Here is a 13135-nt window from a genome sequence, read left to right as displayed (position 1 = left end):
AGGGTCTTATACCATATTTGTCCTTATGGGACTGAATAAGTTCACTTAAAATAATGCTCTCTACTCCCTTCCACTAACCTTGATTCTTGTTAGGGATTATGTCTCCTCCCTCTGCTGTGTCACCTCCAATTTAGCCGACTGGAGGCCAAACCCCTTCGACCCAGGAATCTGCCTCCTGAGAATTCCCTGTTGGAGTCAGAGTAGACATATTTTGTGAAGATTGTTGGTATCAGCAAGCAGTCAGGGTGGGTTGTGAAGATTGTGGAAGCAGGGGTCAACTTTTTCGAGACCGCACAGTTCACACCAACACAATTTGGGATCAACCTGTAGCTGACCGTCTAGCAAGTTTTCCTAGGCAGTTAATTCCTAGGGACCAGATTTCCCATCTTTCTCCTTCAGTCCTATGATATCAGGGCCACGGCCAGGGGCGGCACAGCCCAGTCCCCCCTCCCCATTTTGCATTGAGTGGTCTCCACCATCTCAAGCATTTTTCTCCCTTTCTCTGTGCTATTATGGGACCCTAGGGTTAGCAGCCCTGAAGCCACGCCCCTCCACCCCAGACCACGCCCTCTGCAATATCCCTTTTGGAAGCTACAGCGCCATGTTTTCAGGACTTCTTTCCTATCACTAAACAGTCATAGAGGTTTTTGGACATTATGGTAATAGGGGAGAAGATTTTCGAGACCCCCACAGTTCCCAGTATAATGTGCATTCCTTCCAGTCCTCACCCCCTTCTGACTTGGACTCTGTGCTAAGTCTTCCCATTCCCCCTCTCCTGGCTCGATCCCTCTGAATGAAGCAATGGAGGTTCAGGCGTCATGTTGAGACCTCCCTGGGGGTGTAGGAATGTGATAGTGCTGCATATCAGGGTGTCCCTCTCTGAATGCACTCAGAGCTGGGAGCAGAGCATCGCATTGGGGGTCACCTTAGATAAAGAGGACACCGCATTGGCTCTGAAGGTCGTCACCTGCTCTCTAATAAGGGTCCAGGTCTCCCCACCATCCCCCCATGATTTTTCATCTCCGAAGACTTTGCAGGTTGACATTGTTCAGGTGGATCTAAGCCTGGCAGCGGGACCGGGACCATGGTGAGCCTACACTGTTTGGAGTGGGTGGTATACGCAACCCCTGGGGTAGCATTCCTCACCTCAGCTTTTGCCTGAGATCCTGCACTAAGACTTTCCATTCCCCCTCTCCTGACTCGACCCCCCTTAATGAAGTAATGGCGGTTCAGGCCTCATGTTGAGACCTCCCTGGGGGTGAAGGAACATAAGGGTGCTGCATATTGGGGTGTCCCTCTCTGGATGCTTTCAGAGCTGAGAGCTGAGCATCACATTGAGGGGTCAACTTAGGTAATAAGGACTCCACGTTGGCTATGACAGTTGTCAGCCGCTCTCTTAATAAGGGCCCAGGTCTCCTCACCCTCCACTTTCATGGGCTCCAACCCCATAGTACTCCTCGCCCCCGACTTTACAGGCTGACATCTATCAAGTAGATCTGAGCCTGTCGGTGGGGTAGGTCCCATGCTGAGCCTACACTGTTTGGAGTGGGTGGTCCCCCAGGTCCACATTTAGGGTCCTCACCAGTGCGCTGAGCCGACTTGGAATTGAGCGTCCTCGTCTGATTCTGGGAGCTACGCACGTCTTCCCGCCGTCGGATATACTGGGGGATAAAAGTTTGCCTGCGTCACATCCGGTGGCAGCTGGGGGGGGGGGCTGCTAACGGTTCATGGGGCTCCTCCCTGCGCTGCCAGGATGGAGCCTATTGGTTGGAAGTTCGTCATTCTTTAGTGCCCACTCATGATCCCACCCCACCCCCGACACCTGTTGGATTCTGGGTTCTTGTCCAACGAGCTGTGTGTCCCACACACAGGGAAAGAATTTAATTCTCCGTCCCTCCTGCTCTAGGGCATGCCACCCCGAACCACAAGCTCAGAGGGCTTCTTGGGCAAAGTGCTTTTCAGGCTGAATCTGCCACTAAGGTTGGGATCCATTCTCACCTCTCTTTGAGAGAAGACTTCACCCTCTGTAGAACTGAGGCCATTACCCTAAACAGACACATTCCTTCCTTGTTTGAGACTACTAAGAAGGAAAGCAGAGTGATAGCTGTGATTGCAGGTTGTTGTGGCCCGAGGCGTTACACAAGTGGAACTGCACCCCTAGTGTCTGGAGGAAATTAATCTTTCCCTGAATGTATGGCCCAGGTCTTTCTTTAGCGTGACACCTGAGTAAGTTCACACTTCCCTATTGTCTACTAGCATGGAGGGCAAACTCCCAGATTGCATAAGATGGTTTTTCATTGTTTTCTAGTGTTGCTTTTACAGGAAAAGCACAATTTGTAGTCGTTAATAAAGCAGAACTTGTTTTTACCCCATTTAGGATCTTAGTGGTGTCATATTGGGGCAGCATTTTTTTAATTAATTTCAATGAACATCTACAGAGATTTTGGATTTCCATTCATTCATTGTTGCACTTTTCTCCCCGCCCACCCCACCTCCACCACCAGTTCGCTCTTCTCCTTGAAAAGCAAAAGAAAAACTCCTTCATTGGTATACAATCCCCCCCCACACACACACACCCTCACCCCGAGTATAATCCACTCTGCAACCCTCATTCCAGATTCTTATGACAATCATAATGCCCTAAAATATGTTACTTTTAAACTAGTCTCTCCCTCATCAGCTTCAATGCAGTAAACATAATTTATCCAGTTTTTCTCAATCTTACCCCCACCCTGATGTCAGCCTCATTCTACAACAGTGGCACAATATAGCATTTGTCCCTTTGTGACTGAGATACCTCAGTCAGCATAATGTCCTCCAGGGTCGCCCATTTTGAATAATATTGCATGAATTCCTTGTTTTTCAATGCAGCATAGTGTTCCATTGTGTGAATATACCACAGCTTCTCTGTCCATTTGTTTGTTGATGGGCACTTGGGTTGTTTCCAACTCCTTGCTATTGTGAACAAAGCCACGATAAACATGGGTGTGCATATATCTGTTTGGATGTCAGTTATGGTCTCTTTGGGGTATATTCCCAGTAGTGGAATTGCTGGGTCAAATGGTATCTTTATTTGCAACTTTTTGAGAAAGTGCCACACCACTTTCCACAATGGTTGCACCATTTTACACTCCCACCAACAGTGAATAAGGGCTGCATTCTCTCCACAACCTCACTAGCATTTGTTGCTTGCTGTTCTGTTAAATTTTGCTATTCTGACTGGGGTGAGATGATATCTCATAGTTGTTTTGATTTGTATCTCTCTTAGAGTTAGGGATTTTGAACATTTCTTCATGTGCTTGTAGGCCCTCTGATTGTCTTCTTTGGTGAAGTTCATATCCTGTGCCCATTTTTCTATTGGATCATTTACCTTTATCTTCTTGTGGTGCTCAAGTATTTTATAAATTCTAGATATAAGTCCCTTATCTGACATGCCATTACTAAACACTTTTTCCCAATCTGTGGCTTCCCTTTTTACCCTGGTAAAGAAGTTTTTGGATGTGCATAGGAATTTGATTCTTAGAAGGTCCCATTCATCTATTTTATCTTCTCCTGGTTGTAAATTATTCAGGATACTTGGAAGACTGTTTATGTTGTGGATTAGGACTACTAAAGTTCTTCTAAGCTTTTCTTGAATGAAGTTTTTAGTCCTTCATTTTAGTCCTAGGTCCATGATCCACCTTGAGTTGGTTTTTGTATGTGGAGTGAGGTGTGGATCTTGCTTAATTCTTCTGCAGATAGTTTTCCAATTTTGCCAACACCATTTGTTAAAAAGGCTGTCATTTCCCCACCTAACTGATTTCATCTCCTTGTCAAAAATCAGTTGACCATAAATAGATGGGCTGATTTCCGGGTTCTATATGTTTACCATTGTACCAGTACCGTGCTGTCTTAACTACCATGGCAGTGTAGTAGGATTTAAAATCAGGGAGTGAGATGCCTCCTACCTTTTTTCTATTTTTAAGGAGTGCTTTGCTTATTTGGGGCTTCTTTTCATTCCAAATGAAGTTGGAGATTGTCTTTTCAATCTCATTGAAGAATGGGATTGGAAATTGTATTGGGATTGCATTGAACGTGTAAATTGCCTTTGCTAGTATTGCCATTTTCACAATATTGAGTCTTCCTATCCATGAGCAAGGGATATTCTTCCACTTCTCCAGGTCTCTTTTTGTTTCTTGTAGTTATGTTTTGTAATTTTCTTTGAAGAGATCCTTTGTGCTTCTAGTTATATTTACTCCCAAATATTTTACCTTGTGATTAGCTATTGTGAAGGGTATTGTTTTTCTTAGCTCTAGCTCTGTATTCTCTTTGTCACTGTAGAGAAATCCAAGTGATTTGTGTATGTTGATCTTGTATCCTGCTACTTTGCTGAATTGGTAAACTATATTTAATAGTTTAATATAATTGGTAAACTATATTTAATAGTTTTCTTGCTGAGTCTTTAGGGTTTTCTAAGTATACTTTCTTGTCATCTGCATTGAGGGATAATTTTACCTCTTCTTTGGGGCACCTTTCTTTAAAAAAGGCGTTCCTTCTCTGTGTAGTATTGGGTAAAAGACTGTCTTACTTGAACATATTCTTCTGGTCCAGGGAGCTCTGGCGGTAGAGATAGATTTTAAGGAGTTGTTTAAGGAGGTGGTTCAAATCCTCCAGCAGTTCTCGACGCAAACGTGGGTCTTTTGTCATAACCTGACAGAGAAGTGAACACAGCGATAATTCCTAGGAGCCCTTAAAGAGAAAGCCTTACCTTTCAAAACTTTTTGTTAGTACCTGAATTATTAATAAGCTTCGCTATTCAAGCCCCAAGAAGCATAATTTAAACGTTCTTACTTAAAATCCCCTTGCAATGAAGGCTAGAATTTTCTGAAGACCTCACACTCATCTAAGGCCATGAATTGACACTATACTGCTTTCATTTGGGAGCTTCCTATGGGACAAATAAGGAAATCTGAGTACTTGTAAGTTTTTAAAACAGTCCAAGCAATTTCTCTTTTCTAATTGCCATTTCAGTAAATTCATTTTCCTCACAACTACTCATGCACCTTTTGTTTTGTGACACTGATTATAATACTGACATAGAAATAACATTTTTCTCTATTTCTCCCTGTGATTCTTGACTCCATCAAGCCATAGAACCTTTTTGTCTACCCCTTCCTGTTCTGAACTTTATCCCTGTGTAAGTGTTGCCCTTCTATATTTGCATGTCTAAGGAGTGAGTATCTCCCTGGTGGTATTGTTCACCTTTATAGGCCGGTCTGTGGTTCATGAGACTTCCTTGAGTCTTGATGCCACACTCCTCCTCATAATGGCTTGCTTCTCGAATTATCTGTTCTGCATACAGATTGAAAAGGTATGGGGACAAGATGCATCCCTGATGCAGTCTTTTCCTTATTTTGAAACCTGCAGTGTTTCCTTGCTCTGTTCTGAGGACTTCTTCTTGGTCCAAGTATAGGTTTTATATAAGCATGATCAATTGTTCTGAGATTCCCATTTTCCTCAAGGTTGTTTTTGTTATGTCCCATCGAGTCACTTGTAACTCATAGCAACTCTGTGTACAAGACCTTTAAATGCCATTCTATCCTTTGCCAAATATAGCCATCTCAAACGCACTCATTCTCACCACTCCTGTCACAGAATCGATCCATCTCATTGAAAGTCTTCCTCTCCTTCGCCACCCCTCCACTCTGCCAAACGTGATGTCTCTCTCCAAAGACCATTCCCTCCTTGCAGCATCCCCAAAGAATGTCAGACAAAGCTCCAAAATCCTTGACTCCAAGGAGCATTCCGGCTTCACCTTCTCCAGGACAAACCTGTTTGTTCTCCTGGTAGTCCATGGTATATACTCCAGCACCACTGCTCAAATGCATCAATTCTCTTTCTCTCATCCCTATTCACTGTCCAACTCTCTTATGCATAGCACGTAATTGCGAAGACTATAGCCCGGATCAGGCGCACCTTAGTCTCTAGCCTGACGTCGTTGCTATTCAGTACTCTTGAGAGGTCCCTCACAGCTGACTTTCCCAGTGCAATTTATCTCTTGATTTCCTGGCTGCTGTTACCAGGAGTGTTGACTGTGGAGCCAAGTAAACTAAAACTGTTGCCCATCTCAATCTCTTCATCATCCATACTGATGCTGCCGATTGGCCCAGTGGTGAGAATCCTTGTTTTCTTGATGTTGAGCTTCAAATCTATATAGGAGGCTGCAGTCCTTGACCTTCTGCAGCAAGCACTTCAGGTCCTCCTCAGTTTTAGCTAGCAGCGTTGTGTCATCTGCATAAACACAGGTTGTTGATGACTGTTCCACCAGTCCTGATGCCATGTTCCTCATTGTACAACCCAGCATCTCGGATGATCTGTTCTGCATACAGATTGAAAAGGTATGGAGACAGAATACATCCATGATGGTCCCCCTCCTTGATTTTGAACCATGTAGTGTCTCCTTGTTCTGTTCTGACGACTGCCTCTTGGTCCAAGTATAGGTTTCGCATTAGCACAATCAAATGTTCTAGGATTCCCATTCTTCTCAGAGTCAGCCACAGCTTGTTGTGATCTACACAGTCAAAAGCCTTTGCATAGTCAATGAAGCACAGATAGACATTCTTTTGGTATTCTTTGCTTTCTGCCAAGATCTATCTAACATTAACTTTAATAACCCTAGTACCACAACTTCTTCTAAATCCAGCCTGCACATCTGGCAGTTCTCTGTTGACATATTGTTCCAAATGTTTTCGGATGATTTTGAGCAGAATCTTGTTGGCATGTGATAACAGTGATATTGTTCAATAATTTCCGCACTCTGTTGGGTCACCTTTCTTTGGAACGGGTACAAATATCGATCTTCCTCAGTCAATCAGTCAGCTGGCTGTCCTCTTGATTTTTTGGCACAACTTATTGAGCACATCCAGGGCAGTGTCTGTTTGTTGAAACATGTCAATTAATATGCCATTAACTCCTGGAGCCTTGGGTTGGTTTTTTTTGTTTGTTTTTGTTTGTTTTTTTTAGCCTTGTTCTTTGCCAATTCCTTCAGAGCAATTTGAACTTCCTCCATCATCACCATAGGCTCTTGCTCATATGTTATTTCATGAAGTTCTTCTGTGTCAGCCAAATACAGTGACTCTGTGTACTCCATCCATCTCCTTTTGATACTTCCTTGATGATTTAACATTCTACCCAAAATATCCTCAAGTATTGCCACCAGTAGCTTGAATCTGTCTTTCAGCTCCTTCAGCTTAAGAAACGCTGAGTGAGTTCGGCCCTTTTGATTTTCTGACTCTAGCTCTCTGCACATTTCTTTTTTTGGGGTTGTTTTTTTTAGCCCTGGGCAATTTTATTTTGTTTTCAAGCCCATGTGTGCTTTAAAGAAAATTTCATCCATATGTTTTTGATTCATTTACACTTCAATCATAAAAATTGTTTTATTTCATAGTTTTCTAATGTCCAGAACTTTTTATTAGTATTTAAAATTAGTTGTTTTTTTTTTAAAAAAAAGACAAAACCACACAAAGACCCACTCTAGAGAAAGGTCAAATAACAGGAAGCTGCAGTTTGCCAAGAGTAAACAAATTTTATGTACCCAAAGTTTCCATTTTGAGTCTGAAGTCAACTCCATATTATGTCTTAAGAAACCTTCAGAACATACATTCTGTTTTCCAAATTAAGCCGAAAACTGCCAGGTGAACAGGAACTTAAAATACTGAACAAACATGATATCTGTATTCATAATTACAAACATCAACTAGTTGTGCTGTAAATAGATATTGGTTGTGAAGAATGGAATCAGGAAAAACTACTTTTATTTTTTTTCTTTGATTGAGTGACTTTGCATGAATAAAATAATGTGATCCCAATTTTCTCTTTAAGAATATAGACTTACTAATGACCTAAGTCATCCTTTCTAATGTGGAACTGAAGATACTACCTCAGGCCAACTTTCAACTAAATATTATCGTTGTTAAGTACCATCAAGTCAAACTATGACTCATAGTAACTCTATGAATAACAAATGTAAATCTTGCCCTATACTGTGTCATCTTCATCATCTCTGATATATTTTTTGTTGTTGTGTACCATTGAGTCAGTACCGACCCATAGGTGACCCTCCAGTGGGTTTTCAGAGCCAATTAATAGCACAGAAAGCCAATTAATAGCACAGAAAGAGATTGGCCATGCACATTTCTTTAAAGTATCTTGCTTTGTCTACCTTTTGAAATTTTCTGTTCAGCTCTTTGATTTTTGTTTTCTTCCTTTAGCTTTGGCTTCTTGGCGCTGTAATGCAATACTCAGAGTTTCATCTGACATCCGTCTTGGTCTTTTCATCTTCTTTAGCCTTTATAATGATCTTTTGCATTCTTCATGGCCAATTTTCTTCATATCCTCCCAGACTTCATTTGGTCTACGCTCATTGGTGCTCAAGGCCTCAAATCTGTTCTTGAGATGGTTTTGAAATTCGAGTGGGACAGACTTAAGATCAAATTTTGGTTCCCGGGGACTTGATTTAATTTTCCTCAACTTCAGCTTGAACTTGCATATGAGTACTTGATGATCTGTCTCACAATCAGCACCCGGCCTGGTTTTCACTGCTGATATTGAGTTTCTCCACCGAGTCTTTCCACAAATGTAATCTGTTTGATTCCTATGCATACCATCAGGTGAAATCCATGTGTATAGCCTGCATTTATGTTTCTTATAAAAGGTATTTGCAATGACTAAATCATTGAATGTGCAAAACTCTATCATTCTATCTCCAGCCTCATTTCTCTCACCAAGCCCGTGTTTTCTAGCTACTGATCCTTCTTCTCTGTTCCCAACTTCTGCGTTCCAGTCATCCATTATTATCAACGCATCTTGATTGCATGTGATCCACAAAGTCTAATGCCTTTGCATAGACAATGAAATGCAGATAGACATTCTTCTGGTACTCTCTGCTTCCTGCCAAGATCTATTTGACATTGGCAATAATGTCCTTAGTACTACAACCTCTTCTAAACCCAGCTTGTATTTCTGGTAGTTCTCTGTCAATATGCTATTCAAGTCATTTCTGGATAATCTCCATCAGGAGTTTGCTAATATGTGACATTAGTGATATTGTTTGATAATTTCCACACTCTGTCAGGTCACCATTTTTTTGAATGGGAATAAATATAAATCTCTTCCAGTCAGTTGACCAAGTAGTTATCCTCCAGATTTCATGGCACAACTTGGTGTGCTCGTGCAGGGCAGCATGTTTGCTGAAATACATCAATTAGTATTTCATCAATTCCTGGGGCTTTATTTGTTTTGCCAACCCCTTCAGAGCAGCCTGAACTTCTTCCTTAATCACCATTGCCTCTTGATTATATGTTGTTTCTTGAAATTTTTCGTGTAAGCCAATTGTTTTTGGTACAAGGACTCTTTATACTTCACCAAATTGTGGTGCTGGAGAAGAGTCTTGACCATAGCATGGACTGCCAAGAAAACAAATTGGTCTATCTTGGAGAGGGTGAAACTGAGTCTTTCCTTGGAGGCTAGGGTTTTGAACTTCCTCTTCACTTCCTTTGGGTACATGGCCAGGAGTGATCGGCCATTGATTAAGGACATCACATGCTCAGAAGGGTGGACAGAAAGTGCATGAGACTGAGACCTGGAAAAGATGGATTGATACAGTAACTGGGGCAACAAGGGTTTGTGTGTCAGAGTTAGTGACTGGCTCAAGACAGGGAAAGGTTCAGAGCTGCTTTATATAGGGTTGCTAAACATTCAGGTAACTCAGTGGCACCTAACAACAACAACATACTTTGACAGGTTTGGGAGGAGGTTTCTCGTCTACTCCTAAATAGCATGCCTCTGGAAATTCTATGGACTTTTATAAATGTTGATAGTTGTAGAAGAGCTTCAGGGCTTTTGTTCATAGGGTCGCAATGAATCATCCTCAACTCGAACACAATCAACCACAACCTGTTTTTGTACTAGTACTATGCTGTTTTTCTTTTGTTGACTATGGCTGTGTGGTCAGTTTTGATGCCAGGGCATGCTATGCCATCTACATAATTTTTGTTTTTCAGAAGTGCTTTTCTTATTCTGTGTTTCTATCCTCTCCAAAAAAGGCTTGACTATTTCCCTTTTTTTGGTTGTTGCTGTTTTTGTTATGTACCATCAAATTGAATCCAACTGGTACAGGAAGAGATTGCCCCTTCTCCACCAGCAGAGCATCTGGTGGATTCAAAACCCATGCCTTTGGCATTGGAGCACACATTCTTGCCACTAGGCCACCAGTGCTTCCTTTTGATCTCCTCGAAAAATGAATTTGATATCTGTATTGGGATTTTGATGTAAATGTAGATTGTTTTTCATAGGATTGCCATTTTCATCATGTTGAGTCTTCCTATCTGTGTACAGGGAAACATTTTCCATTTCAAAGGTGTCAATAAAATTGACAAGCCATTAACAAACTTAAAAAAAGAAAGAAGTGTAAGACACAAATAACTCAATTAAGGCATGATAGCTATGACATCATAACAGAACCAGAGGAAATTAAATGTATAATATCAGAATATTATTTAAAGTTTTATTTAGATAAATTTGAAAACTTAGAGGAAATGGACTAATTCCTTGAAACTCATGCCCTACCTCTATTGTCACGGTCAGATGTAGAACACTTGAACATACTCATCATAAAAGATGAAATTGAGTATGTAAAAAAAAAAATCACCCACTAAAAAAGTCCTAGACCAGATGGCTTCACAGCTGAATTCTACCAAACATTCAGAGATTTATTACCAATTCTGTTTAAGTTATTTCAAAATATTTAATATGAATGAATACTTCCAGAGACTTTCTATATAGCAAGCAAAATCCTACTACCAAAACCAGGCAAAGGTATTACCAAAGAGAACTACAGACCAATATCTCTCATGAACACAGATGCAAAAATTCTTTATAAAATCCTAGCCAATGGAGTCCAAAAGTATATTAAAAAAATAATTCATCATGACCAAGTGGGATTCATAAGAGCAAAGCAAGAATGGTTCAACATGAGAAGAACAATCAACATAATTCACCACTTTAACAAGGCAAATAACAAGAACCATATTATCTCTGCAGTTGATGCAGAAAAAACATTTGACAAAATCCAACACTCTTTCTGCATTAAGAAACTCAGCAATATTGGAACAAAAGACAATTTCCCCAACATAGTAAAGAACAAAATCAAGCCATGAGTGGCAGTACTTAAGGAGGCTTTGGGCAGAATGTTAACTGATCCAAGAAGCATTAAAAGAAGATGGAAGGAATATACAGATTCACTGTACCAGAAGGAATTGACTGACATAGAAGAATTTCATGAAACAACATATGAGCAAGAGCATATGGTAGTGAGAAGGAATGTCAAGGTACTCTGAAAAAACTGACAAAAAACAAGGCTCCAGGAGTTGCCAGCATACCAGCTGAAGTATTTCAATAAACAGATGCTGCCCTGGATGTGCTCACTCACTTTTGCCAAGAAATCTGGAGGAGAGCCACCTGGCCAACTCACTGGAACAGATCAATATTTGTTCCCATTACAAAGAAAAGTAACCCAACAGAATGTGGAAAATATCAAACAATATCATTTATATCACATGCAAGCAAGATTCTGCTGAAAATTATCCAATGTCAGCAGAGTACTTCCAGATGTGTAGGCTAGGTTTATAAGAGGTCATTGTACTATGGGTATTATAGCTAATGTTAGATGGATCTTGGCAGAAAGCAGAGAGTACCAGAGGAATGTCTATCTGTGTTTCATTGACTATGCAAAGGCATAGGCAAAAGTCATTTCATTGACTGTGAGGATCACAACAAACTGTGGCTGACTCTGAGAAGAATGAGAATCCAAGAACATTTGATTGTGCTAGTGCAAAACCTATGCTTGAATCAAGAGGCAATTGTCAAACAGAGCAAGGAGACACTGCATTTTTCAAAATCGGGAAAGGTGTACACGGGGGATGTTTTGTGTCTTCATACCTTTCGTTCTGTATATAGAACAGATCATCTGGGTTTCTGGGCTATACGAGGAGGAATGTAGCATCAGGATTCGAGGAAGATTCACCAGCGACCTGAATGCAGATGACACAACCCTGCTTGCCAAAACTAAGGAGAACCAGAAGTGAAGCGCTTGCTGCAGAACATCAAGGATTGCAGTCTTCAGTAAGGATTGAAGTTCAACATTAAGAAAACAAGGATTCTCCCCACTGGGCCAATTGGCCGCATCATTAAGGATGATGAAGAGATTGAAATAGTTAACAGTTTTAGTTTGCTTGGTTCCACAGTCAACACTATTGGTAAAAGCAGTGAGGAAATCAGGAGACAAATTGCATTGGGAAAGTCAGCTGTGAGGAACCTCTCAAGAGTACTGAAGAGCAACGATGTCAAGCTGGAGACTAAGGTGCCCTGATCCGGGCCATAGTCTTTGCAATTGCGTACTGCACATCAGAGCACTAGGGATGACAGGAAGAGCTGTGGTGGTACAGAGGTGTGTTGAATATACCCTGGACTGATAGGATAACAAACGGTTTTCTCCTGGAGAGGGTGAAACCAGGCTGCTCCTTGGGGGCAAGGATTCTGGAGCTTCATTTGGCATGCTTCAAGCATGTTGCAAGGAGGAGCCAGTCCGTGGAGAGGGATCTCTTTGGGAGGTTTGGAGGGACAGGACAGGAGAGGAAGACCCTTGATGATATGGATCAATTCAGTGATTTGGGTAATGGGAGTAGGTGTGTCAGAGTTGGTGAGATTGGCACAGGATAGAGCAGGGTTTAGGGCTCTTTTACATATAGTCACTATGAGTCCCAAGTGACTTGATGGCACATAACAACAGTCAAAAGTATATATGCAAAACCTGAACCAGTATCATTTTCAATTGAGAAAGACTAAAAGCATTTTTTTCTTTTTTTGCTAACAGGGACCAGAAGGATGCCCACTTTCACCACTGCTATTTGGTATTGTGTTGGAAGTACTTGCTAGGGCAATACGATACAAAAAGGAAATAAATAGCATCCCTTGATCAGCAAAGAGATGGTTAAATTGTTGCTCTATGCAGATGATATGATATTGTACACTGAAAATCCCTAGGATGCAACAGTTGTTGTTGTTGTTATGTGCCGCTGAGTTGCTTGCGACTCATAGC

The sequence above is a fragment of the Elephantulus edwardii genome, unplaced genomic scaffold (genome assembly GCF_000299155.1).
Source record: "Elephantulus edwardii isolate Elephantulus edwardi_28Jun2011 unplaced genomic scaffold, EleEdw1.0 scaffold00040, whole genome shotgun sequence".
Lineage (NCBI taxonomy): Eukaryota > Metazoa > Chordata > Mammalia > Macroscelidea > Macroscelididae > Elephantulus > Elephantulus edwardii.
The sequence above is the reverse complement of the archived record's forward strand: the minus strand, read 5'-3'. Positions refer to the sequence as shown.